This window comes from Saccopteryx leptura, chromosome X, assembly GCF_036850995.1.
Source record: "Saccopteryx leptura isolate mSacLep1 chromosome X, mSacLep1_pri_phased_curated, whole genome shotgun sequence".
In the NCBI taxonomy this organism is placed as follows: domain Eukaryota; kingdom Metazoa; phylum Chordata; class Mammalia; order Chiroptera; family Emballonuridae; genus Saccopteryx; species Saccopteryx leptura.
Window position 1 is genome coordinate 4,545,531 of NC_089516.1, and position 27,130 is coordinate 4,572,660.

The 27,130-nt window shown below is 39.6% G+C and overlaps 1 protein-coding gene across 3 annotated transcripts in view; it reads right to left on the minus strand.

Moving 5' to 3' along the window:
* MID1 (midline 1) overlaps positions 1–27,130 on the minus strand; it is a 338,615-nt gene that overhangs the window by 200,419 nt on the left and 111,066 nt on the right. The window contains exon 2 of one of the 3 annotated variants that reach the window (XM_066356337.1): positions 26,980–27,025. The exons of the other annotated variants lie outside the window; for them this stretch is intronic. The gene's annotated coding sequence lies outside the window, so the exon portion shown is untranslated. The remainder of the gene's footprint in view (positions 1–26,979; positions 27,026–27,130) is intronic. 3 annotated transcript variants of the gene reach the window in all.

Sequence of the window (27,130 nt, forward strand, 5' to 3'; positions counted from 1 at the left end):
CCCAGTTTCTCAGAGTGAGGTCCCTTACTAGATGTATAGTGAAAACCAGAGCAGGCATGGCCAAAACCTAAACCAAATTCCCTTCTCATTGCCCCTAACCAAGCAAACCTAATATGCTGCATTCCTTTTCCCAGTTTTCTTGAGAAATAATTTATATATATTACTGTATAAGTTTAAGCTGTACAGCATGATGGTTTAATTGACATATATCAATATTTTAAAATGATTATCCAATAGGTTCAGTTAACATCCATCATCTCATATAGCTGCACTATAAATAAACGATAAAAAATGTATATGTGATCACACTCTTAACAACTTTCCTATATATCATACAGCAAGCAGTGTTGGAGTGCTACAGTCTCTATTGAAATCGAATGTGTTGTTTCTACCTTGACACTTCAAAAGCGTTTTTTACTCATAAACATGTACAGTCCCTGTCCCATCTGTACTTACATCTATTGGTTGTCAGCTCATAAAGGAAGTTAGGGAACAGGCTGAAATTGTCAAGGAAGATTCTCTGGGAGCATTTAGTAGGCTGTAGGGAATTATCAATTGATAGGGGATCTGGGAAGAAAGACATGCGTATTAAGAGAGAAATAGAGGCCTGACCTGTGGTGGCGCAGTGGATAAAGTTTCAACCTGGAAACTGAGGTCGCCAGTTCAAAGCCCCAGGCTTGCCTGGTCAAGGCACATATGGGAATTGATGCTTCCTACTCCTCCCCCTTCTCTCTCTCTCTCTCTCTCTCTCTCTCTCTCTCTCTTTCTCTTTCCCTTCTCTAAAGTGAGTAAATAAAAATATAAAAAAGAGAGTGAGAGAGACAAATAGAGGTGGCTAAACAGAGCAGGCCCCAGATGGGTTTGCAACCTTAGTAGTCACATGATATAACTGCATTCTTAATTTCTCTGGGCTTCAGTGACTTCATTTTTAAAATGGTTACTATAATATCTATTATGCTGTAGTGCAGCATTATCGAGGAAATTCAAATGATAACATGCTTGTGAAGAGGTCAGGGTAGTGTCTGCTACCGGAGAGATTCAACAACCTTTCATTTCTTTCCCATGGTGTCCTTTTCCTATTACCATTATTATAAATCACACCCAGCATTGTGATATATTATTTAACAAGACAAAAACATTTAACAAAAACCATCTAACAGAAAAAAAAATAATATATCAAGGCAAAATGAGAAACAATGGTTAATTTATAAGCTATAAAGATTAAGCTTGTTCAAACATTTTGGTCCATATATTTCCCACCTTGTGTAATAGCGAGATGAATTAGTGAGAAATCATACTGTTGAATTATTTAATGCCCAGGGAAGGGAATAACACACAGCATGTCTTGTGCAATGTGAGAGAATTATTGATTAACGCAACTCTCAGGTTCTAAGTAGCCAGTCATATATTTTAATGTATCAATAATTCAGAAGATTGAGCATTTTTTTTGTTATTGCTGAAACCACATTTGCAACTGAACCATATGAACATGCAAACAATTGTTAGAGCAGCAAGAGTTGGTCTCCCCCTTTCTCTGCGGGGAGCCCACCAAAACAGACGTTTCTTTTCTAACAGCAAACACGGGCCACACTAGTGACACCCAGGCACTCAGTACGCACACGCCAGATGAGTGAAAATCTCAAAGGTATTAGTGTAAAATGACCAGCAAAAGTATTTTAAAAGATCAACTTGGAAAGAAAATCAATTCTAATAAACTCAACGCTCTTGGGCTCAAATGAAGGTAAATAGTCTTTGGAGCTGGAACCAGCATGCAGCTGTAAATAGTAAATAACATTGATCAAACCTGGAAAACCTCCTAGGTGTCCTCAGAGTTCACAGATAAATTGATTAACTGTTATCTCACATTCAGGACCCCCAAATTAACTGCCCGCATTCCATAAACAATTTCTAAAGGGAAAGATAAACTGCTTGGTTGGGTTAGCATTTCAGTTGAAGAAGAATGGAAATGGAAATGGAAAGGGAAAGGGAATTAGCTTCCATTTTTGTTCCTTTTTTCTTCTTTTTTGGCAAAGGATACCTCAGGTAAATCTTGCTCATTTTAAAGAAAGAGCATACATATTTTCAAGGTGTTCATATTAATGTCTATACAAAGAAACCAAATAGTTACATATTTTTAAAAACTGCTATTTACACGCCTGCACATTTTCCATTTCTGAATATTCTAATAATCAGGTCATTTTAAGACTGCAACATTGAACAGAAACAACTCTATGGGCCTACTTAATTGAAGTGTAAGTTGCAGACTAATTAGTTGGTGCTGAATCACTTCACTTGATCATTATTTTCATGATGCATATATTCAACTGGAAAAATAGTAAGTGCACTATTTGGTATGTATTAAGTTCAGAACTAAATAATATCTACCACTGGAACATCATATAGAGCAAGGCTTTTAGTTTTCTTTTACTGAGGAGGGGGAAATGCAGAGTCAGCTACATTAAGCCGCATCCAGACTTTCTCAGGGAAAACAACCACAACAAAGATGACCACTCCTCCTCGTGGGGCGGGGGGAGGGCGGGCAGGGTTTGCAGGAGTTTGATTCTCAGCTCTGGGGACAGGCTTCCGGGCTTGTCCATCACAGAAACAACAGCTGTCTGTCGCTTATATCTTCTCCACACATACTCCAACTCACAAGAATTTTAGTCATTTGCTTGAGGGGTAATTTGCCTCAAAGTAAATGAATATATTTCTAAACTATTCCAGCTCAAATTTCCCAAGATATAATAAAATGATATATCTATTGTTTTATTATGTATATATCCATATATGTGTGCATATATCTATCTCCACACAAATACCAAAGTCAATTCTAAAAATAACAGATTGGACTTAGGAAATAAGAAGTAACATTTGCCAAATAAGGTTGGAGAGCCAGCGTTCTCCAACCTTGAGAACGCTGAGGGAGACATGGTACCTATTTTTTCTGACTTTGGGACAGGTTCCTCATTTTTCCTTTCTGATTAGAACAATCGCTGAGTAGCAAATAGAGAATCTGAAGTTCTTTATGACTAACTCAGAATTCCGTTTCCCCCCTTTTAGTGGAACTTCTCACCCCCTATCTCCTGCTCTCCGGAACTTACTTTTGTCGGGACCCCTTGGTTTAGCAGCAGTGGCTCTGGTCCGCAGAGCATTAGCTCCAGAACAGGTGACATATATGATGGTAAATGCATCCTCACAGGAAATAGACAGACCGTTGCAGATTTTCCAGAAAGGCCCCATTTTCTCCTATCCCCACACAATTGTACTTCCAAATAATCAAGTTTAGATATACGTGTTTTTGCAGGGAACCAAAATGTTGCCAGAGCGACTTTTTGGGAATACCGATTTTAAGCTGTTTATTAAGAAACAAAAGACTCCGAAAGAACCTTTGACCCTCCCCCTTTCCTACCCAGGAGGTTTAGCCAGGGAAAAATGCTTTGGGAAGAGAGCTTTAGGTTAATCACCTTAGGAATCTTCACCCTGGCAGGAAGACTCCGAGCCAGTTAGCTAGATACCCCCTGTGTCCCATTGTTTCTGAGTTGACTAGCAAGAATTTTCCTGCCTTGTGTCTTCTGCTCATCCTCAACTACCTCAACTAAGTGAGAATCGCCCATTCTCACTTCCCAAACCTAAGAACTCAGCCCCGCTCTCTCCTTCACCCCGAAATGTCTGATCTACCCAATGATGCCTGACTGCCTTTGTCATTTTCATGCCTCTGTGAAGTCTCCATGTGCATATATTAAACTTCTATTTTCTTCTATTTACCTGTCTACATTAATTTGATTATTAGCCCAGCTAGATGAACTTTAAAGGTGGAAAGCAAAGTATTATTTTTTTTAGTCCCCACCCTTAAAAATATACAGTTATCCTATAAATAAGCGCATGCCTATATGGGCTCTAGGCTCTGCATGTGCATATGTTTTGTCAGTTGCTTAAAAGTGATGGTATCAAGTTTGGGAAAAGTACAATCATGTGATGGCCAGCAGCCCTTTGTGCAGGAAACAGCACCTTTCCCAGACATTAGGCAGGGCCAATGCAGGATGTCCCGAGATGGCTAGCCCATTCCCCTTCTCTCCAGCACCGGCACTTTAGGAAAGCAATCGCAGTAGCATCCCAGAGCAGTAGAAAAAAGAGCCTTACCAGTTTCTCCCACCGCGGACAAAAGCAAACAAGCCCCAGCCGCTCTAGGCCAGGCAACTCGGTTTCGTACAGTCACTTCAGTGAGGGGGACCACGAAAGCCGAAGTCTTCTTTCCCTCGATTTGGTTTCTCCCCAGCAATCTCTCCCAGGCTTTTTCTCACAAAGCGCTCGCCTCTTTCTAATCCCCTCGCAGGGAAAAGCAGCACACACACCAAATGACTTCTGCAGAAGCGCCTCTCCGGGGGCGGGCGGGCGGGGGAAGGGCGCCTGCTGGCATTAATGCCTTCCAGGCCAGCCCTCCGGGACGAGAGGTATCGAACCAGCATCTGCGCTCCGCTCCTCGGAGACACGACACCGAGTCCCAAGCCTCGGAACGGGTGGCTCCCTGTCCAGGCACGGAGATGCGCGTTCGCATCGCAGTCCCCCCAATGCCCGTTGGTGTCTCTCGGGGACTGAAGGTGACAGCCTGAAACTTCACCTGAGTTCCGCACCCCTGATGCTCCCGCCCAGAGAAGAGTATCATCAACCAAGCCGCACAGCAGCCAGCTCGAAGCTGCCCACATGGATGCAGGGCTTCCAGAGCCATGGGCCACTTAGAACGGCTGCTGGTCTTTCATTTCTCCCCAAACTGAAAATAAGCTGAAAACATCAAGAAAAGACAGAATATCACATTTGAAAACATGGATCTATGTGCTCTATCAAAGATTCTGAAAAATCACTACTTTTATAAAATCATCTTTAAAAAACCATGTTTTTAGGCTATTAGATAAAAGGAAAGTAAATGGCTAAGTTGTCAGGCATGATCATTCTTTAATATCTAAAGTTAGCCTCATCTTCCCCAAGGACAGGGGTGCACCCCTGTATTTCACAATATTCACACCTGATAACTCCAGATCCCCTTCTAACTGAACAGATTTCTTAGTATATCTCAGATACTCGGTGCTCAACCTGAAATTCCCTGTTTCCCCTCAAGTTTTTAAGAACAAGACTTACCTTACAATTACGTCATTTAAAACTCTGAAAGGAATAAATCAAAGAGGAGACAAGCAGATGGCACAGTTCTAGATTTTGCAACGAGGGCTGTTTGCTTTGGAGCCATTATTTCTAGGGCGATGCTGCTGGGCTTGTGCCTGTGTTCGGCAGCACGCCATTTGGGCCTTTGAAACCAAGTGAATCGGCTTCCCACCACCAGCTCCACTGCCTCCGAACTCCTCAGAATGCCTGACCTGGGGCACGCCGCCTGTTTCTGTAGTGACCCTGCAGAGAATCAGAGGTGCCCGTTTGATGGATGAGTTTCCCAAGAGACAATGCAATCTGTGACATCACATCACGGTTCTTGCTGCACCCCTAGCCGAGGCCCCCAATCAGCCTCTCCTCTCTTGAAAGAAAATTGCCTCTGCTTGGTGACAATGCCATTTCAATAGCAAAGATGAGCGCAGGGTACTTAGCAAATGTTGTAACTTATCTGTCCTTCTTAACTTCAATTTCCTTGTTCCCCTTGGCTGGGGTGATGGCCGTAAGGCAAGATGTGAATGTACTGGGTGGAGAATTCTCACAAGAGCAAACAAAAATGCAGATCTCAATATGCTGAAAGTTGACCGTCTGCCAGCAAGAGTCACCTCCAAAAGGAACATTGGGGGTTTTTAACCATCACTATTAAACAATGAGACTAATGTCTTTCCGCTCCATGCAGTTTCAGAGTTTTTACAATAAATTTTATTTAGCAACTACAAATATATTTAAAATACCTATATACTTTCAGACTTAACTGGGACTTATTACTATCACATCTTTTTCTGGATTATAAAACATTTTCCTTTTTTCATTATCAAGGCATACGTAGCTCTTGAATGAACCTTGGCCACTTTGCTCTATTCTGTCTGTGTCTTAGTTCTCAGCACCAGTATGCACCACTAGTATTAACACTTAAAATAATACTTGGCTAACCCATTTGAACTTTTTTTTTTTTTTGACAGAGACAGAGAGAGTCAGAGAAAGGGACAGATAAGGACAGACAGACAGGAACGGAGAGAGATGAGAAGAATCAATTTTTCGTTGTGGTACTTTAGTTGTTCATTGATTGCTTTTTCATATGTGCCTTGACCATGGGGTTACAGCAGAGCGAGTGACCCCTTGCTCAAGCCAGTGACCTTGGGTCCAAGCTGGTGAGCTTTGCTCAAACCAGATGAGCCTGTGCTCAAGCTAGTGACCCCAGAGTCTCAAACCTGGGTCTTCTGCATCCCGATCTGATGCTCTATCCACTGCACCACTCCCTGGTCAGGCCATTTGAACTTCTTCTTTTTTTTTTTTTTAACAACTTTATTTTATTTATTCATTTTTAGAGAGGAGAGAGAGACAGAGAGAGAGAAGGGAGGAGGAGCTGGAAGCATCAACTCCCATATGTGCCTTGACCAGGTAAGCCCAGGGTTTCAAACCGGCGACCTCAGCATTTCCAGGTCGACGCTTTATCCACTGCGCCACCACAGGTCAGGCCATTTGAACTTCTTAAAGGCTTGAGGCTATGGTTGGCTGGAGGCTGTTGTCATCTGAAGACTTGCTCACCACAAGGCTAGCAGTTGATTCTGGCTATTGGCTAGAACAACTACCCACAGACTCTGCTATGTGCCCTGGGCTTCCTCACAACATGGTGGCTGGGTTACAAGGGTGAGTGGCCCAAGAGAGGGCTAGGCAAAAGTCATGTTACCTGTTAAGATCTCTCATGGAAGTCATGTGGCATCACTTCCGGTATATGAGGCAGTCATAAAATTTCACCCTGGTTCAAGGTAAGGGGACATAGACTCTGCTTATTGATGTGGCACGGCAAGATTCAGAAAGTGAGGGGGAGGTGAATGAAAAGGTTGTTGCCAGTTTGGAAAGTATAACTTGCCATAATTATGCAGCCCTTAAAATGATATAACAGATTCAAATTTACTGACATGAAAGGACATTCAAATGATAGTGAATACTGGGTTGACAGAAAAGCAAATATGGCGACATCCAGTAGAAGTCATGCTGGCATATAATAGACGCTCAAATCTGTTGAATAAATCTTTGCATAGACATGAATTATGTGTTATGTTGTTATGTTTGTGTCTATATTGAAAACATTCTAAGAGAAACTATGTCAAAATGTGAACATTGATAATATTTCTGTGATGGGATTACAGTTCAACTTTTTAAAGATAGTGAGTTTATAATATTCTTATAATGAATGTTCAAAGGAAACTAAAAAGTATTTCAAAATGAATCTCGGAGGACAATAATCTGAGTTTATTGTCAGAAAGGTTAACCTAAATTGTCTTTTTTTCTTAGATAAGATAATTGAAAGCTAATTAGAATCCTCCCTGGCAAAGCACTCTTTCTTTTTCCTGCTTATTGGAAGAATTTATTGTTTAGCCATCCGTTAGCATTTCATTGATGTAAAGTATTTAAAGTATTTGAGGAATATAAAAATAACTTTCCTTTTCTTTTTAAAATTTTTTGATTGATTTAGAGAGAGAGAGAAAGAGAAACATCAACTTGTTATTCCATATATTTATGCATTCATTGGTTGATTCTTGTATGTGTGCTGACTGGGATCAAACCCACAACTCTGGCATATCAGGACGATACTATAACCAACTGAGCTACCTGACCAGGGCCTTCTTTTTCATTTGTAATAAAAAAGAGCACCAGCAACATAAAATACCATTAAAAATAAGGTATTTCATTAAAATAAATATAATTTATCTTCTACTTAGTAATGAGTGAGAATAATAATAATACTCACATTTAATCACTGAAATAGTAGGATATAGTTCAACGGGGGCCAGGATATCAGAAAGGAAAAATTGTGTTGTGCATTTCTTACACTTTACTGCCCTTTTCCTGAACATTAATATTTTTAAAAATACACAAAACAACTCACTTTTAGAAGCAAAATTGCTAACTTTTCATAGAAGTGATACTTAGAAAATGCTGTTTACCCAAGATTTTAGAAATGATACATGGACAAATTTGAATGTAGAATTTCCTCTTGAAGAGCAATACTCAAGAGTGTCAAATTTGAGTTATTGGATGAAGCTGGACCAAACAATTCTGATATAATTGGAGTCATTTGTGGACACTAGGAGCATAGCGTTTAACTGGACTCATACACTGGTTTAACAGTAATCAGCTGTTAGTAAATTTTGTCATGTTTATATTCAATTGTAGCATTTCCTTTTACTTGATCCCAATTAAAATCTCAAATACTTGATGCTAGAGCTTTTACTTCAACTCTTGAAAGGTCACTCCTCTAAAAGAATGCATGGGTGAACTCAGCCCTGATTCAAAAAGGTTCCACTGTCAACTTTTAATGACAACATTATTAACATCCTGAATAAATACAGTTCCTCTTGTTTCTGGAAGCTACTTGTGTCTGGTCCTCCTCTTTGAAACTGGATCATTGTTCACTTGACTCACATGCACACACACATACAGAGACACGTAAACTTTATTCATTCAATGAGTCAGTCATTCGATGGTAAACTTCATCTCTCATAAGTAAGGACTCAATAAGTGACATGGGCTGTGGGAAGGCTAAACACCAAGGCTCAGACTTTTTGGAAGGCCAGGATATTCTCTACAGAGGAAAAACTGCACTTCACCTTTCCAAAACTTTTTTCCTTTGTAAGTCAATTGTTTTAAGCAAATAAATGTTCAGTGTATAAATTTTGATATTTTTTTAAATCTAAGGAAAAAAGTCACCTCTAATTAAAACTGAAGTGAGTACAGTATAATAGTTTAATACACAGATTTATAAATAGATAGATGATAGATACATACATAGATAGATAGATGGATGATAGATAAATGATAGATGATAGCCAGACAGACAGATAGATAGATAGATTGATGATAGATAGATATATAGATAGATACATAGATACATAGATAATAGAGATAATATTCAACTAGTTGAGTTCATACTGGATATGTATACATTTCTACATCGTGTCTTTTTAAAAGTATCATTTTTGAATCTTTAACAACTTCATTCAGGTATAGTTTAAATACCATAAAATTCAGCCATTTTAAACGACTTTTAGTAAATTTGCCAAGTTCTGCAACCATCGCCAAAATTTAGTTTTAGAACATTTCTGTCATCACATTAAGACCCTTGTGCTTATTTACAGTTTATCCCTGTTCTTACCCCCAACCCCAGGCAACTTCTTCCTCTCTATACAGCTCTGTCTTTTCTGGTCACTTCATATAAATGGAATCACACACTATGTGGGGTTTTGTGTGTGGCTTCTTTCAGTAAATAAATTATTTTTGAGCATCACCCATGTACTAACATATATCACTACTCCGTTGGTGTTTATTGCCTAATAGTATTTGTACTCTTCAACAAACCTAGCATAAAAACACAGGGCTAAGCCTTTCCTTGCATTTTCATTTCTTTATGAAGATTTCTGTGTCATGCAGAAGTTGTATTAAATAAACGTGTATGCTTTTGTCTTGTTAATGTGAGCTTTGTTACAGGGGCTCTTGGCTGAGGACTTGGAAGGGTAGAAGATAAAGATTTCTCCCCGTCTCCAAAAGTCTTTATATTTGGCTGATTCATTTCACAAATATTTATCAAGTATCTATTATGTGCTAGCCCATTGTTTGAGCTGATGAGTTCACATTAATGTGCCAGAAATGCAGAGTGCTGCTGCCTTCCCAGGGCTTGTAGTCTATTCGGAAGAAAGACACTGAACTTGAGGGGATAATGAAGTGAATGACAACTATGGAATGAGAGGTACAGTAGCATTAAGGCACAAAGCAGCAGAACCTAAGCTTTTTATCATTCTGTGGGCATCCACTTAGGACTCCAGAGTTGGTGTAAATATTACTTTAGGCTGACAGCATTTGAGATTCAACAGATCCATACAGAAGTCTTCTTAGAGCTTCCCTTATCTGACTAAAAACAGAAACTTGTGAGAAATGAGGACTGCCATAAATTCCCTCTGGAGGGTGGCTTCTGCTCTGCAGAGAGACCAGAGGGACTGGGAGTAAACCTACCATCAATTCCTGCCCTGGAGCACCTCCAGGCCACTGAGATTGGTAAGGCTGCTCACACCTGCATAAGCAAAGCTTATCATAAACTTTTTACTCTCTCAATTGTTCTCCTAAAACTCATTTGACTTCCCTAAGGAAACCTATTTGTTTTTCCCATAGAAGTCTTTCTTTCCCCATCTTCCTACTAAGTTACGTAGGTAAGCCCCAAATTCTAACTAACCACCCCTTTGAGTTACTCATCACCAAGTACTCACATTGCATGTGTCAAGAGACTATTTGTTCTCCTACTAATATGTCCTTTGTCAGTTTAATTTTGTAGGTCCTCAATCATTAAACCAGAGGGTAAGAGTTAAAGTTCTTTCTCCTCAATAGTTTTTTCCAGAAGAATCAATATTTGTGAAGAAGACATAGGCAGCCCTGGCCAGTTGGCTCAGCGGTAGAGCGTCGGCCTAGCGTGCGGAGGACCCGGGTTCGATTTCTGGCCAGGGCACACAGGAGAAGCGCCCATTTGCTTCTCCACCCCTCCGCCGCGCTTTCCTCTCTGTCTCTCTCTTCCCCTCCTGCAGCCAAGGCTCCACTGGAGCAAAGATGGCCCGGGCGCTGGGGATGGCTCTGTGGCCGCTGCCTCAGGCGCTAGAGTGGCTCTGGTCGCAACATGGCGACGCCCAGGATGGGCAGAGCATTGCCCCCTGGTGGGCAGAGCGTCACCCCATGGTGGGCCTGCCGGGTGGATCCTGGTCGGGTGCATGCGGGAGTCTGTCTGACTGTCTCTCCCTGTTTCCAGCTTCAGAAAAAAATGAAAAAAAAAAAAAAAGAAGACATAGGCATTTGCCAGGTAGGGTGCAGGGATGGTGGAGAGCAGTGGTTTTCAACCTTTTTACACTTGGGGACCAGAGACTTAGCCAGCCAGAAGCAGAAACATGCAAAGAAAAAAGTGTTATCTCACCACACATAACAGTGTAACACAGTATAAGGTGGTGCTTCGTTTCTAAACTCCCCGTGTGCGATGCATTGAGTACTACAGAAGTTTGTCCAAATGCTCTTTGTCTATTGTGCATGACTTGTAAGTGTTTTGCATGGTGCAAAAGGTTGTTTGAATGAGCCTACAAGTTCCAAAGATATCTAGGAAACCTCAATAGTATTTTCACTGATGACACAGGTTGATAGACGGCAATCACTCTGAATATAAGTGAATTCAACCAAGATCATTGGGTCTATAATCTTCATCCAACATCAGGGTGGTTAACTCTTTCTCAAACTGACATGAAATTTCTGGTGGACTAGCACCGGTCCGACCAGTGGTTGAAAAACACTGCTGTAGAGTGTTGCAGAGAGAGACTTGTACAAAAACCAAGGAATAAGAAACAACACTTGGGGTGATGGAGTTGAAAGAAGTCCACCAATGGTGGAATGTGAATTTTACAAAGGAGAGAGAAGAAATAAATGGAGATGGAGAAATAGACAGGGACTAGGCTGTCCTGTCCAGTATGACAGTCCCCAGTTCCATGTGGCTGTTGATCACTTAAAATGTAGCAGGTCTGCCTGACCTGTGGTGGCGCAGTGGATAAAGCGTCGACCTGGAAATGCTGAGGTCGCCAGTTCGAAACCCTGGGCTTGCCTGGTCAAGGCACATATGGGAGATGATGCTTCCAGCTCCTCCCCCCCTTCTCTCTCTCTCTCTCTCCTCTCTCTCTCTCTCTCTCTCTCTCTCTCTCTGTCTCTCCCTCTCCTCTCTAAAATGAATAAATAAAATATGAAAAAAATGTAGCAGGTCTGAGATGTGGCATAAATGTTAAATCTCTCAATAATATTTAAAATACTGATTAGTTGTGGAAATGATAACAACTTGGCTATATTGAATTAAATCCAATATATTGTTGCAATTAATTTAGTTTTTTTCTTTTATTTTTAATTTTGCTACCTGAAAATTTTTAATCACATATGCAATTTGCATTATATTTCTATTAGACAATGCTATACTATACCAGGGAGGGCCTAAAAAGTTATGTTAGCATTTCTTTGTAACACAATGATGCATCCAAAAATACTGTTGACTGTATAAGTGGTCTCTATGAACAATTTCACCCAACTACATCCTAGCTAATAATTGCATTGTCTGAAACAAACAGGAGGCTGATCTTTGTCCATATTCAACCCATGTCTTTTTCTGAAAACAGTTTTTGAGATGTAATTACTAGAATAATTCTCATCTACCATTACTTTCTCATACATTTGGTAGCCTCTCCCTTCATTTCGAGAAAGACAGGGTTCAGGGACATCCATAGGTTCCCAATACCATTTATCCTATTTCTACAAGAATTGGGAGATTGGGAGACAATATATTTCAGAAATCTACCAGGTGGTTTTGCTTTTTCAGTTACAAAAATCTGCTATTTCCTCCAAGAAAGAATGGATTAAGAGGGGTACTCTCAGTGGGGGAGAATTCTGACTATATTCTACAAAGGGACACATCTGCCAGCTCTTAATGGCTCTCTAATGATCCACCCAAGGATCAACATTCAAAGGACTGGACCCAGACCACGTCAGGGGGCATTCCCTAAACTCAAACTAAACCAAAACACTGACATTTTTTAAAAGCTTAAAGTAGGAGAATTTGGAAATGAGATTGTCTCTGTTAGCAGGAGCTTTCAAAATAAGGACAGAGAGGTGAAGATATATAGACAGGGCTGCCTGTCTCCACTCATCACTGGTGACTTTTTTCCCCCATGAAAAATTCACTTTAACTCTTAAAAAAAGAGAAAATCTCAAATATCCTTTTTTACTGATGGTTCCGTGTATGTGTTTAAAAACAGACAAGAATCCATTTTCAGTTTATTCTTGGTATGGTACAAGAAGGTGGTCTAGTTTTATTTTTTGGCATGTATCTGTCCAATTTTCCCAACACCATTCATTGAATAGACTATCTTTACCTCATTGTATGTTCTGGCCTCCTTTGTCAAACATTAATTGACCATAGAGGCGTGGGTTTATTTCTGGGCTCTCTATTCTGTTCCTGATCACCAGAGGGAAAGGGGGAGGAGGAGGTAGAAGAGAATACAGGGGGAGAAATGGTGATGGAGGAGACTTGACTTGGGGTGGTGAACACACAGTGCAATGTACAGAAGATGTAGTATAGAAACAGCTGAAACCTATGTAATTTTATGAATCAATGTCATCCCAATAAATTCAATAAAAATAAAAATAAAATAAAAACACACAAGACCCTCATGAACTAATTGAAGGCTTTGGTCTCTTTCTCAATCTCTGGTGTGGTGTCTGTGAGAGTCCCGCGGTGGCGGTTTGTTTTTGCAGCCGTGGTTGGGAGGCAGGGGTGGAGGCACAGTGACAGGCAGTGCATAGTGACGTAGAGCAGGTTTCTGCATCATGCAGCTATTGACATTTAGGGTTGTTTGTGGGGACTGCCCTGCATTAGAGGATGTTTAGCAGCATCCTTGGACTCTCACCAGATGCCAGCGCAAAACTCCCCACATGTCAGTTGTAACAACTAAATATGTTTCCAAACTTTGCCAAATGTCCCCTGAAGGGCAAAATTGCCTTCCCCTTCCTCTTGAGTGAACCACTGATGTAATCCCTTATAATACAGTATTTATAGATACATAGACAAAGGATTGGTATGGTTTTTCCCAGTTGTTTCTTTCTTTCTTTTTTTAATACGACACTCCAACCAACAGAGCTATATCTGGCCAGGTCCTAGCTGCTTTTTAACCCTGAGTGACATGATGCATATCTTGATGTGTGTGTTTCTAAAATCTTTCTAACAAATTGGACAATGATGGAGAGAACATGTCTTCTGCTGAGCCATGAGCCTGTCAGGCAGGCTGAGATTCTAGCTGTGGTCTGGAGGGAGCATTAACTGGGGAGGGTCTGATCACACAGTGACATTCTAATGTGGTGAGTCCCTTCCCCACCCTCCACAACCATCCAAAAGAAACAGAGAAATGAGACAGACTCATAACACTGATTTGTCGTTCAGCCTTGAGTGAAATAAAATGAGAACGATGGTCCATCATACTTTTTCAAACACAGATCTCATTTAAATGCACAGCTTGCCTGGCTGGATAGCCCAGTTAGTTAGAGCATTGTCCTGAAGAACAGAAGTTGCCGGTTCAATCCCCAGTCAGGGCACACAGAGGAACAGAATGATGTTTTTCTCTCTCTCTCTGTCTCTCTCTCTCTTTCCCTTGCTCTCCCTTACTCTTTTTCTAAAGTCAATACAATAAACATTAAAAAACAAAATGTCACCTGATGAAACTCTAACAAAAATTTAAATTAAAATAAATAAATAAATGCACAGCTTATGTCTTGACAAGTGCACAATTCTGGACAGAGAGGACACATTTAATAGCAAGGCAGATCGAATTATATGGATGTGCTATTCTGAATGTTGTACTAAAAGTGATTCAGAAAGGGTAATGGGGTGCCATTTCATAGTGAGGGGGTCAACACCCCCAGTGTCCCCACTTTCACTTCTACAATCATATAGCCATTGAAGTGGACCCAAAATATGCCACTTGGATGTAATGATTAATCTGAGCTGAAGGCAATCGAGAATGAGCAGACATAGAAAGAGCTCTCCACTCTCCCCCGTGGCCTAAAGGAGGGTTAAAGTTTCCTCTCTGAATGTGTCCCCTCTCCCCTCTCCCATATCAGCAATGGGAGACAACTCTTATCACAGAGACAGCATGGATTGTGATCTACATAAACACATTTTACTTAAATAATACGTATCTTCCATTAGTTTCTCCTATGTGTTTACCTTTTCACAATTTACTACCCCCTAGTAAAGCCTAAAACCTTTTTCTGTTGTCTTGTCGCTTATCCACCAATTTATAGCTCTTTGTTAAAATAGTATATAAGCCTCCAGGTCTGATTGCCTCTTTGGGGTTTTAATTTCATTTCTGTGAGGCCTCTTACATGCATATTAAATAAATCTTTTTGTCCTGTTAATCTATCTTTTGTCAGTTTATTTTGTAGGGTCCCAGTCACTGAACTTAAGAAGGTAGAGGAAAAAGACTCTTCTCCCTCCCTGACTTTATATTGGCACCTGGAAGAGGCCTCCTTTCTAAGTGAACACAGACCCGACCAAATTGACAGGTCATGCTGCAGTTGTGTAAAATACTATAGGACTGACGTCTCCTATCGAGAAAAAAACTTTACCAACACTTTCATTCTATCAGCTGGCCTCGCCAGTCTTAACCATTACCAAATAACTAAATCCCTGGATGATACTCCCCTTATCTCCCTACAAAGAATAGCCCTTTTAGAAGCAGCTCCATTGCAAACTAGAGGTTACACCCTGTAGCTTTGCAAATGTGACTTATGATTGGAGGCGCGCATTGGATCGTCATTTGTTTTCTGTAGACTGTAGGTGTGGCTGGTCTTTCCCTAGAGCAGTTACCCACATTTGCTCCTTCCTCCTGAGAAGTTATGTTGTACTTCTTGGTGGTGCCACACTCAGTCTCTGTGAGGCAAAATACATTTCTGGACATCACAGAGTCTGTAATTTAAGTCAGATGATTGCAAATACATGCTTTGAATATGTTAGAGAACTGTCTAAATCTTCTCACTGAGCACCCTGCAGATTTTAGATAGACACTTATATGTAGATTAGGTAAAGTGGCTAGCTGGGTACTTTAATAACGTTTTACTGTAATGCAGTTGAAAGGTAGATTTATCCTATGCTATAGCAAAAACTGTTATAATTTTCCTTATACTTAATATATGTTATATCTCATGGACTGTGGAAACTATGAGTTTAGGAAAGGGGGAGAAAGAAAATCTTGAAAAGTTCTTTATATTTAGGAAAGTGGGATCAGGGGGAGAATCTGACATAGTAGCAGTGCAGGGAGAAAAGCAGGCAGCTTTGAGATAGCTTAAGGAAAGAGTTGGATTTGCCTTAGATAAAATTAAAGGAGAGGCAACATATTTGACAAAACAATTGGGAAAAAAACCCAGGTCAGTGTTACCCCCTGGTGATGAGAAGTCTACACATGCAAAGGTAATGTTCTTTTCCAATATCAATGCGAAAATGAACTTGTAAATTTTAGCATTATTTTTAATGCTATCTGCAAACTTCTTTGAAATTATGAAGACAAAAACAATTTCTTTATACAACTAAGAGTAGCTTGCAAGCCTGAACACAAACCATAGAGAATGCACTGCTGAAAAATCCTTTTTTTTTAAGATGTAAAATCCAGAATAGGCAGACCATTAAGCTAGAAAAAGAAACTAATATAATCTTACAGGAAAGAAGAAAAGCAAATATTCTAAAGCAGCCACTGCCGATGCAAGCAAAGGTTAGAGCAACATGGCTGTTTTCTAACAAAGTGTGAATCCCATTAGTGCTGAAGTGTTATCCTCTCCTTAGTCCTTACATCTCAGCCAGAACAGATTTTTGATTTTACTCCCATCTGCATCTCAAGGTTGGTAAACAAGACCCATGGAGAGAAGCAAAATGGTGAAACCATTCAAAAGGCATCTTTACCTTCATGTAAGACTTTGACATACACACAATAGGCAGTGGCCAAAGGCTGCCCAAACGCTCTTTTAGCATGCTTAGGTGGACAAAACAAGGAGCTGTCCTCCCCCAGTTTCCCAGCTTCCCCTGCAGCCCCCGTTGTCTCTTTCCAAATACACAATGATGCTATTTCGTGATTGGTTCACTAGAAACAGAGCACTTGGAAAAGTTTCCTTGGGGAACACAGAATTTAACCTTGTTCCATTTAAAGAAGAAGAAAGTAGAAGAGATGTAGCTGCAGCTTAAAAAAAAGTAAAACATCTGGAAGTTATCAATGATTTACTTATTTGTGTGCCCAATACCAAGGTGATATACTAACTTCAATATTGTAGCCCAACAGACATTGATTGCTTATTACAGCAGTTCATTTGCAAGGATCTGTGATCCAAATTCTTGCATTTGTTTTTTTTTCTATATCAAGATCTGTCAAGTGTGCCTCCTAAGCCAGATTGTGCCATTGAGCAGAACCAAATAAAATCACAAAATGAAGTTACCTTTTCTCATAAAGAAAAGCCCAATGTAAGAAAAGCTTATACCTTAGCAAAAATTTTCAACATGGTTGCAATCAAGTCATTTTCCAATTATATAAATAAATAACATTGACCACATGAAATATTCTGCCAGAAGTATATAGTTGTTATTTTTTTTTAAACGAAAAGGTGTAAAGCTAAGTGTTCAAATGTGAAATTATTGAACTTGGGTTCCATATTGAGATTATTGAGCTGAACATGTGCAGTGAATGTGCAGGATAAATTACAGCGCTATGTGGGTAGGATAAAGAGCATTTCTATTTTGGGGGGAAAGCTTCTGATTGCCAACTGTGCAAAGCTGTACCAACTTGCCAAAAACGAGGAAATAAAAAAATCCACTGGAAATGACATTTGGTTATTCACATTAGCATTGATGACAACTGTGATTCAGAGACTTCCCCTTTTTTAATTACAGCAAGTAAACTATTTGCCAAATCTCTTTGGGAAGCTCAAATTTCATCCTAGTTGACTGGTCTGAAAATGAAGCTGTCAAGACTCCTAGGTTGAAATTGTTTTTCTAAAAAGAATGTTTATTATATAGTATGTTTCCAAAAATTGTGAAGAATCTGTTCAGAAAGGTACATCTCCAAATTGAGTTCGATGCGTAGTTTTGTTATTTAAAGTGAAGAAAATCCATGTGGAAATGTCATATATACATACATACATATATCAAGACCTTAGTTATTTTACTTATTTGCCTATAAGCATATACCATTCTCAGAACTCATGACTAAGCTGAATAAGTACCACTGTTCCTTTGAAGGCAAACTCAGGTTCATGCCAATACAAATTCTTCCCCAACATTCACTTAACCATCAGGAAAGTTCATTGATAATTATCAAAAACTCTATTGGACAGTTTACTTTTTTCTGCCGTAATCCCTAATGTGACTGTTTGGAGAAAAGGTCTGTATGGAAATAATTAAAGTTAATAATTTAAAACAATTTTATTGGTTGATTTTAGAGAGAGAGGAAGGGAGAGAGAGAGTGAGAGAGATAGGAACATCAATCTGTTCCTGTATATCTCTGACCAGAGATTGAACCAGAAAGCTCTGTGGATGATGCTTTAACCAAATGAACTATCTGGCCAAGGCAATAATTTTAACTTTATTAAATTAATAAGTAATAGGGGTGGGGCCCTGAACTAATAGAATTAGTGTCTTTATAAGAAGAGACACCAGAAAGCTTGCTCTTAGTGCATGAACTGAGAACAGGCTATGTGAGTATACAGTGAGAAGATGGCTGTCTACTACCCAGAAAGAAAGGCTTTGCCAGAAAGTGAATCAGCTGGCACCTTGATCTTGTACTTTCTAGCTTTTAGAACTGTGAGAAAATAAATTTCTGTTGTTTAAGTCACTCAATCCATGGTATTTTGTTATGGGAGCCCAAACTGACTAATACTAAAATGAATGATATCATTTAGAAGTACAAATATATCTTAGTTTGAAATATGTCATTACAGTAGGATCCTGGAGCAAACAAAGCATACTGGGAAAAGCAACTAAAATCACACCATCAGAATCTTTAACCTTTAGTATTTTTACTGTTTCTTGCTAAAATGCTATACTTTGCAAAATCCTCACAATTAAGTGCCGTATTTAGCTACCAGCATATACAGTCCCACGAAGAGCAAAATATAAGGAGATAGTCATAAATTCATTATATCTAAAGTCAGGTTTTTTTAGCCATCAAAGGTAATATTTAATATATCTGATTATTATATATTTTTTGCAACACAAAATAAAGGCAAAGGAAATTCACAAACAAGGTGTGGCCTAAGAATTTCAAAAGTGCTTTGAATCATTTCTTTCAAAAGAATTTTCTCATTTAAAAAATGAGAAAAGACCAAAAGGTAGAATCAACCTAAATGTTCATCAACTTGTGAATAGATAAATAAAATATGGTCTACCTATACAATGGAATAATAGTCAGTAATCAAAAAGGAACAAATCATTGAACTGTGTAGAACAGTGTGGGTGAATGCTGAAAATATTCCACTAAGTGAAGAAACCAGTTCTAGGCACCACATATTGTGTGATTCCATGGAGAGGAAATATTCACAAAGGTGAGTGTACAGAAAGAGGAAGCGGATTCGTGGTTGCCAGGGTTTGGGGGTGGGAACAGGGTGTGCCAGTCAGAGGGAAAATGGAACCTTTATGGGGGATGGAAATATTATAAAACTGGATTATGATGAGGGTGTGTTGCACAACTCTTCACTTCATAAACTTATTGAATTGCACACCTATAACGAATAAATTTTATGGTATGCAAATTATATCCCAATAAAGCTGTTTTATTTAAAAAAAAGTGGCTTTGAAATGCGTAAATGAGGAGCCTGGCCAGACTTCGACTGAGCTTGAGAACATCAAGGGGTCCAAGCCTCGGAAACTCGGCTCTTCATTCAGATTGGTCAACACTGTAGACAGACTTGGACCTGGTTTATTAACGTACCTTCTTTATCTTTCCACTTTTCAGCAGGAAACTGAGTACAGAAAACAACACAGTGTGTGGTTTCTCTAATGTTGCCTTTGAGTTTTCATTCAGGAACTGGCCTATGTAACATCAGTGTTTCCCCAAATTACAGTGAACTTTTTTTTACATGGCAGAATTGAGATGACAGTGTTCTGTGAAGAGATTACTGATAGAGGTAGAGCACCATTTATTTTTTTTAAAAAAGAACATTATTTTAAGATTCCAAGACCCTGAATAACTTGTGGAGTGCCTAAGCTTTTCAGTATCCATTACTAGTAGCATGAAAACCAGTGGCACTTGCTGTTTCTTTCTTTGTGTTGAGATGATACCAAGTTGCGTGCACTTCCACCCCTTCCCCATGCTTCTGCCCAAGTCCCCACTCAACACACACACAATACACCCCACACTGACTTTTACCTTCAATCCTTGGCTGGTCTTTTTCTTTGAAAGCTATCATCACCCCTTCCCAAGCCCACTTTCCTCCTTCTTCCTGGGGAAACCTACTCTTTCAGACTCAGGTATGCCATTACCTCCTCTGGAACTCCTACTCCTCTTGCCCACCAACAGCCTCAGCTTTCTTCTTGTGGTACTAAAAGTACCTCTCTCTGGGAACATCTCTCCAGCTGTGCTATTCACATCAGACTGCACTTACATACAGAGCTGTCTCTGCCTCTAGGTCAAAAAGCACAGGGATAATAAAGTCTTATTCATAAATGTATCCTTAGAGTCTAGGATAGAGCTTAACACAAGTAGCTGCTTCTTAAATGTCACAAAAGGCTAGGAAGAAGAAGAAAGGGAAGGGAAGGGGGAAAAGAGAAAAGGAAATGAAAGATAAGAAAAGAAGACAGGGAGGGAGGGAGGGAAGGACAAAGGAAGGTGGGCGAGAAAATAACATGGTGATTGCTGTCTTCAGAATTCCCTCCATTACAAAATGTATTTGTTTTTGCACAGTTTAGCTCACTAAGCAGAACACGAGAAAATATCAGGATGCTGCAACCTTTCTAGTTCAGCCTCTTCTGCTACCATTGCCCTGATGAGCCCAAAGCACTTATTGCCCTTCACCTTGGGACCATACCCCATTGTTGAAGGGAAAAGACTTAGGATGCTGATTGGAGAACACTATCTTGGAAATCCCACCAAATCACTGGGAAACCGAGGTCCTCAAACACTCTGCCTGTCTGCGGGCTCTGACAATGCTCTGGAATCTCCCAAATTCATGCTGGAAAGAGCTCTGAGGTTTGCAACAGACAGACAGATGTCTAGGTATGTGAGGGTGTGGGGGCAGCAGGAAAAGTGAACTTTGGATTCTCTAGGTGCATCCTGAGTTTAGCCCAATTTCCCTACATCTTAATGGATAACCTCACCAAGAGGGGAATGATGGTCAACACTGAAGTGGTAATGGTAATGGTAATATACAGTACCTGCTACAAATTATGTAAAGGTTTCACATATCTTACCCCACTGGATCAATCAGAATAAATACAATTTTTGGTTCAATTTGTTCCCAGTTTAATGATGAAGACACAGATGTAGGTAGGAGATGTAAGCTGCCCAAAGTAACAGATTCAGCATGAGATACTTGGATCCCTCTTCCCTCAAACACCTGCTCTGCCTCCCACTCTCCTTCAGATTTTTGCAATTGTCTCCTTTCTTTCTTTTTCTTTTTCTTTTTTTTAGAGAGAGAAGAAAGAGAGACAGAAATGGGGAGAGGAGAAAGTTGCTTCTTGTATATGCCTTGAATGGACAAGCCCAGGGTTTCGAACTGGCAACCTCAGTGTTCCAGGCTGACGCTCTGTCCACTGTGCCACCACAGGAGAGCCCAATTGTCTCCTTTCTATGAGGCCTTCCTTGATCCTCTGATTTAAAATTCCAGCATCCCCCAAACCCCTTCTTTGTTTTATTTTTCTTCCTTGCACTGACACTTGCTAATCATTACAGAGCCTACACATTTGATTTTATATTGTATATCTGCCAACATTCTCCTCCTCAAGATACAAATTCCACAAGGGCAGTCATTTTTTTCTCTCTCTCCTGTTGAGAATTCTTTTTTTTTTCTTTTTTTTTTTTTGGTATTTTTCTGAAGCTGGAAACGGGGAGGCAGTCAGACAGACTCCCGCATGCGCCCAACCAGGATGCACCTGGCATGTCCACCAGGGGGCAATGCTCTGCCCATCTGGGGCGTTGCTCTGTTGCGGCCAGAGCCACTCTAGCGCCTGAGGCAGAGGCCATGGAGCCATCCCCAGCGCCTGGGCCATCTTTGCTCCAATGGAACCTTGGCTGCGGGAGGGGAAGAGAGAGACAGAGAGGAAGGAGAGGGGGAGGGGTGGAGAAGCAGATGGGCGCTTCTTCTGTGTGCCCTGGCCGGGAATCGAACCCCGGACTTCCGCACGCCAGGCCGACGCTTTACCGCTGAGCCAACCGGCCAGGGCTTCCCTTTTGAGAATTCTATTCCTAGCACCTAGACCTGGCATACAAAAACTTCTCATCAGTATCTGTTGAATACGTGAATAATTCAACAAGAACTCTGATATCTGGGTCTGTGCCTTCTCAAGTATTTTTCCAAGATATTACATCACTTCACACCCAACTTGTTAATTGTATTCTTCTTTCTGGCTTTTACCAATTTTAAGTGTTAATTTAAGTGTCATACAAAGAAGCTCACTAAAGACAATAGTGGTGCCATCAGAATGTTAAATCTGCAGAGAATTTAATAGTGTAAAAATAATTGTGACTGGTTGACATAACAGTACATGTTATATATGCATGTACATCATCAAATCTGGATTTTCCTGAGAGTTAGAAATGTGATATACTTAATCCAACTAAAATAAATCCTTCTCTATATATGTAATTATATACATTTAGGAGCTATCCTCATTGAAAAATGATGTGCTTATTTATCTATGTATTTCCACTTTAGGCATATTGATCAGGCACCCGCAGCATCTGGACTGAGTATAAGAGCTCTCTGAAGGGTGGAAATAATTGCCCCACAACCTCCAAATGCCTCTGATGTGTATTTCCTTGATATGCTTTCTATTCAGAATGTTACAAGACCAAGAAAGTGCCATCGTAAAGCCTCTGAGAGGTCCAGTCCAAAGATATCTGCATAAATTTGCACAAACATTTCTTTAATTCATGTGATCAAGGCACCTACTTTGTGTGAACATCTGTAATAACTCACTTTGAGAAAGCTGGTTCAGAACAATTACTTTAAACTCCTTTATTCTATCCTACACCAAATACCCCAACCATTCTCACCTTTCAGGGAAGAAGGGAGAGAGAGAGGATAGGGGAGATAAGAAAAGAGGAAAGAAAAGTAGTACAGCATAAAATAAGACAAGCTTTGTTCATAATGATTTCTTTTTTTCTTCTGGTATGTTCAAAATAGTACCTTTAAAACAAATCAAAACGTAAGGACTCAATGCCACTTTTATTTCATCTCCAAGATCTGACAAACAGGAATGACATTTTTCCTAATATGAGTCACTAAAATGAATCTACTGCCAAACCAGCTCTTAAATATATATATTTCTGAGAGCTGTTGTAACTTTTGTTGATAGACTAATTATTGCTGGTTGCACTAAAACCATATGGCGTTGGTTTCACAGGAAAAGGAGACATAAATGAATGCTTAGAAACTAGTACCTAGGGAAATACTTAGCCTGGTCTCTTTCTCCACCCAGTGCCTTGACCAGGAGGCACAGTAACTTTCCTATCAGTCACTTCAATTTTTGAAGTGGTTACAATGTCTTTCCTAACCATTTATACTTAGTTCTTCTACTTCATTGTGACATTTTAAAGGCGCATTTAGCTCTAAGCTTTACTTATTATATCATTAGCAGGTCAACGTTTTCTTATGAAAAATTTTTAAAGAAAAACAGTTCAGTGAGAGCCCAGGGACCACTACATTTCTAGAGTGTGGTGGTTGTTAGCATCTGAACAGCCATATTTAAAATGGCCCACCACTCCTGTCACCAGTAGCTCTGCCCCCTCCCAGCCTTTGAGCCTCTAGACCCTTTTAAAAGTTATTGTGACTTGCTTTTGTGAAGCCAGTAAAGCTCCATCAAACTGATATAGCATGTGAATATCAATAAAAGTTACCACAGAACCCAAGTGCCATTGTCCTGACAAATATTACTGAAAAAGGAGACTAGCTGAGAAATACTAAATTCAAAACATAAGAGAAAGAAAGGAAGAAGAAAGAGAAAGATTATAGTCACATAACTTCCTTTCTTTTATTATTTTATTTTGTTTTGATTCTCAAAACACTGTTAAATTGAATTTGCTAAATCTTGTTAAGCATTGGATGGATGGATGTTGGATAAGCTTTAATTAGAAATGTGAGGCTTTATTAAATCCCTTTGTTATTTAAGTCAATGTAAGTTTTATAGCACTCTAAGGTGGCTTTTTTTGAATTTTAAAATTGAGACAGCTATGAAAATTGTATCTAGGCAAGTAAACTTGTTTTCTGCCTGGTAGTATGGCTGTAGGTTTGCTCTGAGAAATTCATACTACCCTTGCCAGAAGTATTGGGTCGATGTTATCACAAAAGAAACAGAATACAGTACATAGTTATAAGAATCTTAGACTCCAGTAGATAAAACAGAGCAGGGACAAAGTTACAGACAAATATAGGCATTCCTCCTTCTATAAATATTTAATATTTACAACTTTGATTTTCAAGGCTTGATACAATATGGGACCAACAATTTTGTAAACTTCTGAATGTGTTGGCTAGAGTACATTATATGTTTGATGCAAGCTTCAGAAAGTGAGATATTGTCACCTAGCTCAATAAACATTGTCAATACCACATAAAACAAGCTTTGTAAAGCCAAAAGGAATAACCTTCACACCCTTGGATTTTACAGAAGAGAGTGAAGTTTTAGGAGTTATGTTAAGAAGGCAATGTGTTGTGATGGAGAAAACCTGGGCTTTGGGGTCTGATGATTCTCACATTGTTCTTGCCTCTCAATAGCTGTATGATCTTGGGCAGGTTACCTGACATCTTGAACATTCAGTTTCCTCTTTCATGAAATGGAAAGAAAAAGTCTGATTCCATATAAATGAGATGGTGTGCCTGACACATGATAAAAGCCCTCAAAATACTGGTTCTCTTTTTCTCAGTAATAATAAATTAATATTTATTGAGGGCCTCTCTGCCACTACACTGAGCATCCAAATTCTTCACCTCCTTTAATAATTACCACAGTTCCCTGAAGCTGGTACTATCATTATCCCCAATTTACAGATAAGGAGACTGAGACCTAGAAAGGTGGAGTAACTTGCTCAAGAACACATTCATACTGAGCAGCAGAACTAAGGTTTTACTCCTAATCCTGCTTTAACCACTGGCCAACTATGGCCCTCTCAGCTGATTTGCTAATTGAGAGGCACTAAGTCCATTTAGTCATTGAATACGTTACCAAATATTCATGATGTTTCAGGCACTTTACAAATTGCTAAAGATTCATTGATGAGTAAAACAGATGTGACCCTTTCCCTCATGGAGCTCACGACCTAGTCCATGGGTTTTCAACTTCTGTGCTGTTGGCATTCGGAGCTGGACAATTCTTTGCTATGGAGGGCTGTCCTGTGCATTTTAGGATGTTGAGCAGAATCCCTAGCCTACACCCACAGCAGCCCCTTACACACCCACACACACGCGTGCGCGCGCGCACACACACACACACACATTATGACAATCAGATATATCTCCAGACTTTGCTAAATATCTTCTGGGGAGGAAATCACCCTGAATAAGAACCACTGCTCTTGTGAAAACAATATTGAGTCTTGTGCTTAAGGAATTAAGGGAATTCCTACTCATCCTGAGACTCTTCTGGAAGATATACAGTTTCCCTTTAAAAAAACAAAAAAACTCCAGTTTTCTGCCATAATGGAAAGCCTATCATGGAACTATCACCTCATAAAAAGCCTTGACATTTTTCTATGAAAAGGATTTCTGGTGAAACTATCTCTCATTTGGAAAAGGATGTCAATCAAATTGGCTCTATAGAAATATGTTTTATAGTCAATTTATGTGAAGGAGTGTGTACCATAAATTACTATGTTTTCAAAAAATATTAAAGGAATATAAAGACATAGTGACCATAATAGATTTGGGGCTAATGACAGTGTTACAATAGGGCAGGCGAAGAAGCACTAAATTTGGGGAGGCTCAACTCAAGGCTTGCCAGGTTCAATCCTTCCAGCTTTATTACAGTATCTTCAGGTTACTGGTGGTATTAATCCTGGCAGGGTAACTATTGCAATCTGAAATTTACATAGTCTTCCTTGGATGAGCCTGGTTTTTCTGCTCTTCTGGGGTGTTCCTCTCTACACTGAGCCTCTGGGACTAAAGCTTTGACAACCTCACAGCTCTTTTGCTTAAAGTATTTGGAGTTCTCGCCTTCACCACTGACAGAGGGAAGAGAGTACGCAGATGGTGATGGAGGTTGATATAGACCGTGACTAGAATTCTGATAGACTATTGAGAAGAACTCAGTTACATGACTGTCACTAACTATAAGGTAGGCTAGGAAATGGAGTCCAGCTATGTGTCCATGAGAGAAAGGAGACTTGTTTGAACATATAACCATTTTTTGCCAATATGGTCAAAATTATTTTCATTACCTAAGAGTGATACATTGTCTATTTTTCTGGTTTGAAAAATTAGGATATTATGTATCTCATAAATATTCTGTGAGGATTAATGAAATATGTGTAACCTACGTTCATCCCAAGGACTTTATGCTATATTTGCTATCTGGAGAATAATACACTATGCTAATTTATAGCCCCATTATGAATAGACATATTCTTAATCCCTGGAAGACATTCTGATGTGGTCAATCAGTTATCATTCATTAAGAAAAGGCAAATGTGCAATATACTGTACAAGTTCATGTCCCACAGCAATGGTGTAATATTTTCTTCTGCTCTTAATGTGTGAATTATTAAAAACAAGCTAGCTACAATGTCATCATTTTTGATGAAATCAAAAATAAAGGCAGAGACAGGACTGCTTCCAATTTGTAAAGTTGTTTAGCATTTAATATTCCCTTTGGGAAATCAATATGGTTTGTGGAGATTATTTATATACCACTAGTCAAGTGTGCTTTAAATAAATGCACTATGGAGCTAGAGCTATGTGAATGAATCTTTCAAGGCCAAGACTTTACTATTGAATAAAGAGATATATAATCATAAATCAGCTAACTGGAAAATGCTTAGGAGAAATTATCTGGTCAGGCCTGGCCCAGTTACTCACTTGATTGGAGCGTTGTCCACATATGCCAAAGTTGTGGGTTTGATCCCTAGTTAGGGCACATAAAGAAGCAATCAGTGAATGCATAAATAAGTGGAACAACAAATCGATGTCTCTCTCTCTCTCTCTCTCTCTCAAATCAATAAATTTTAAA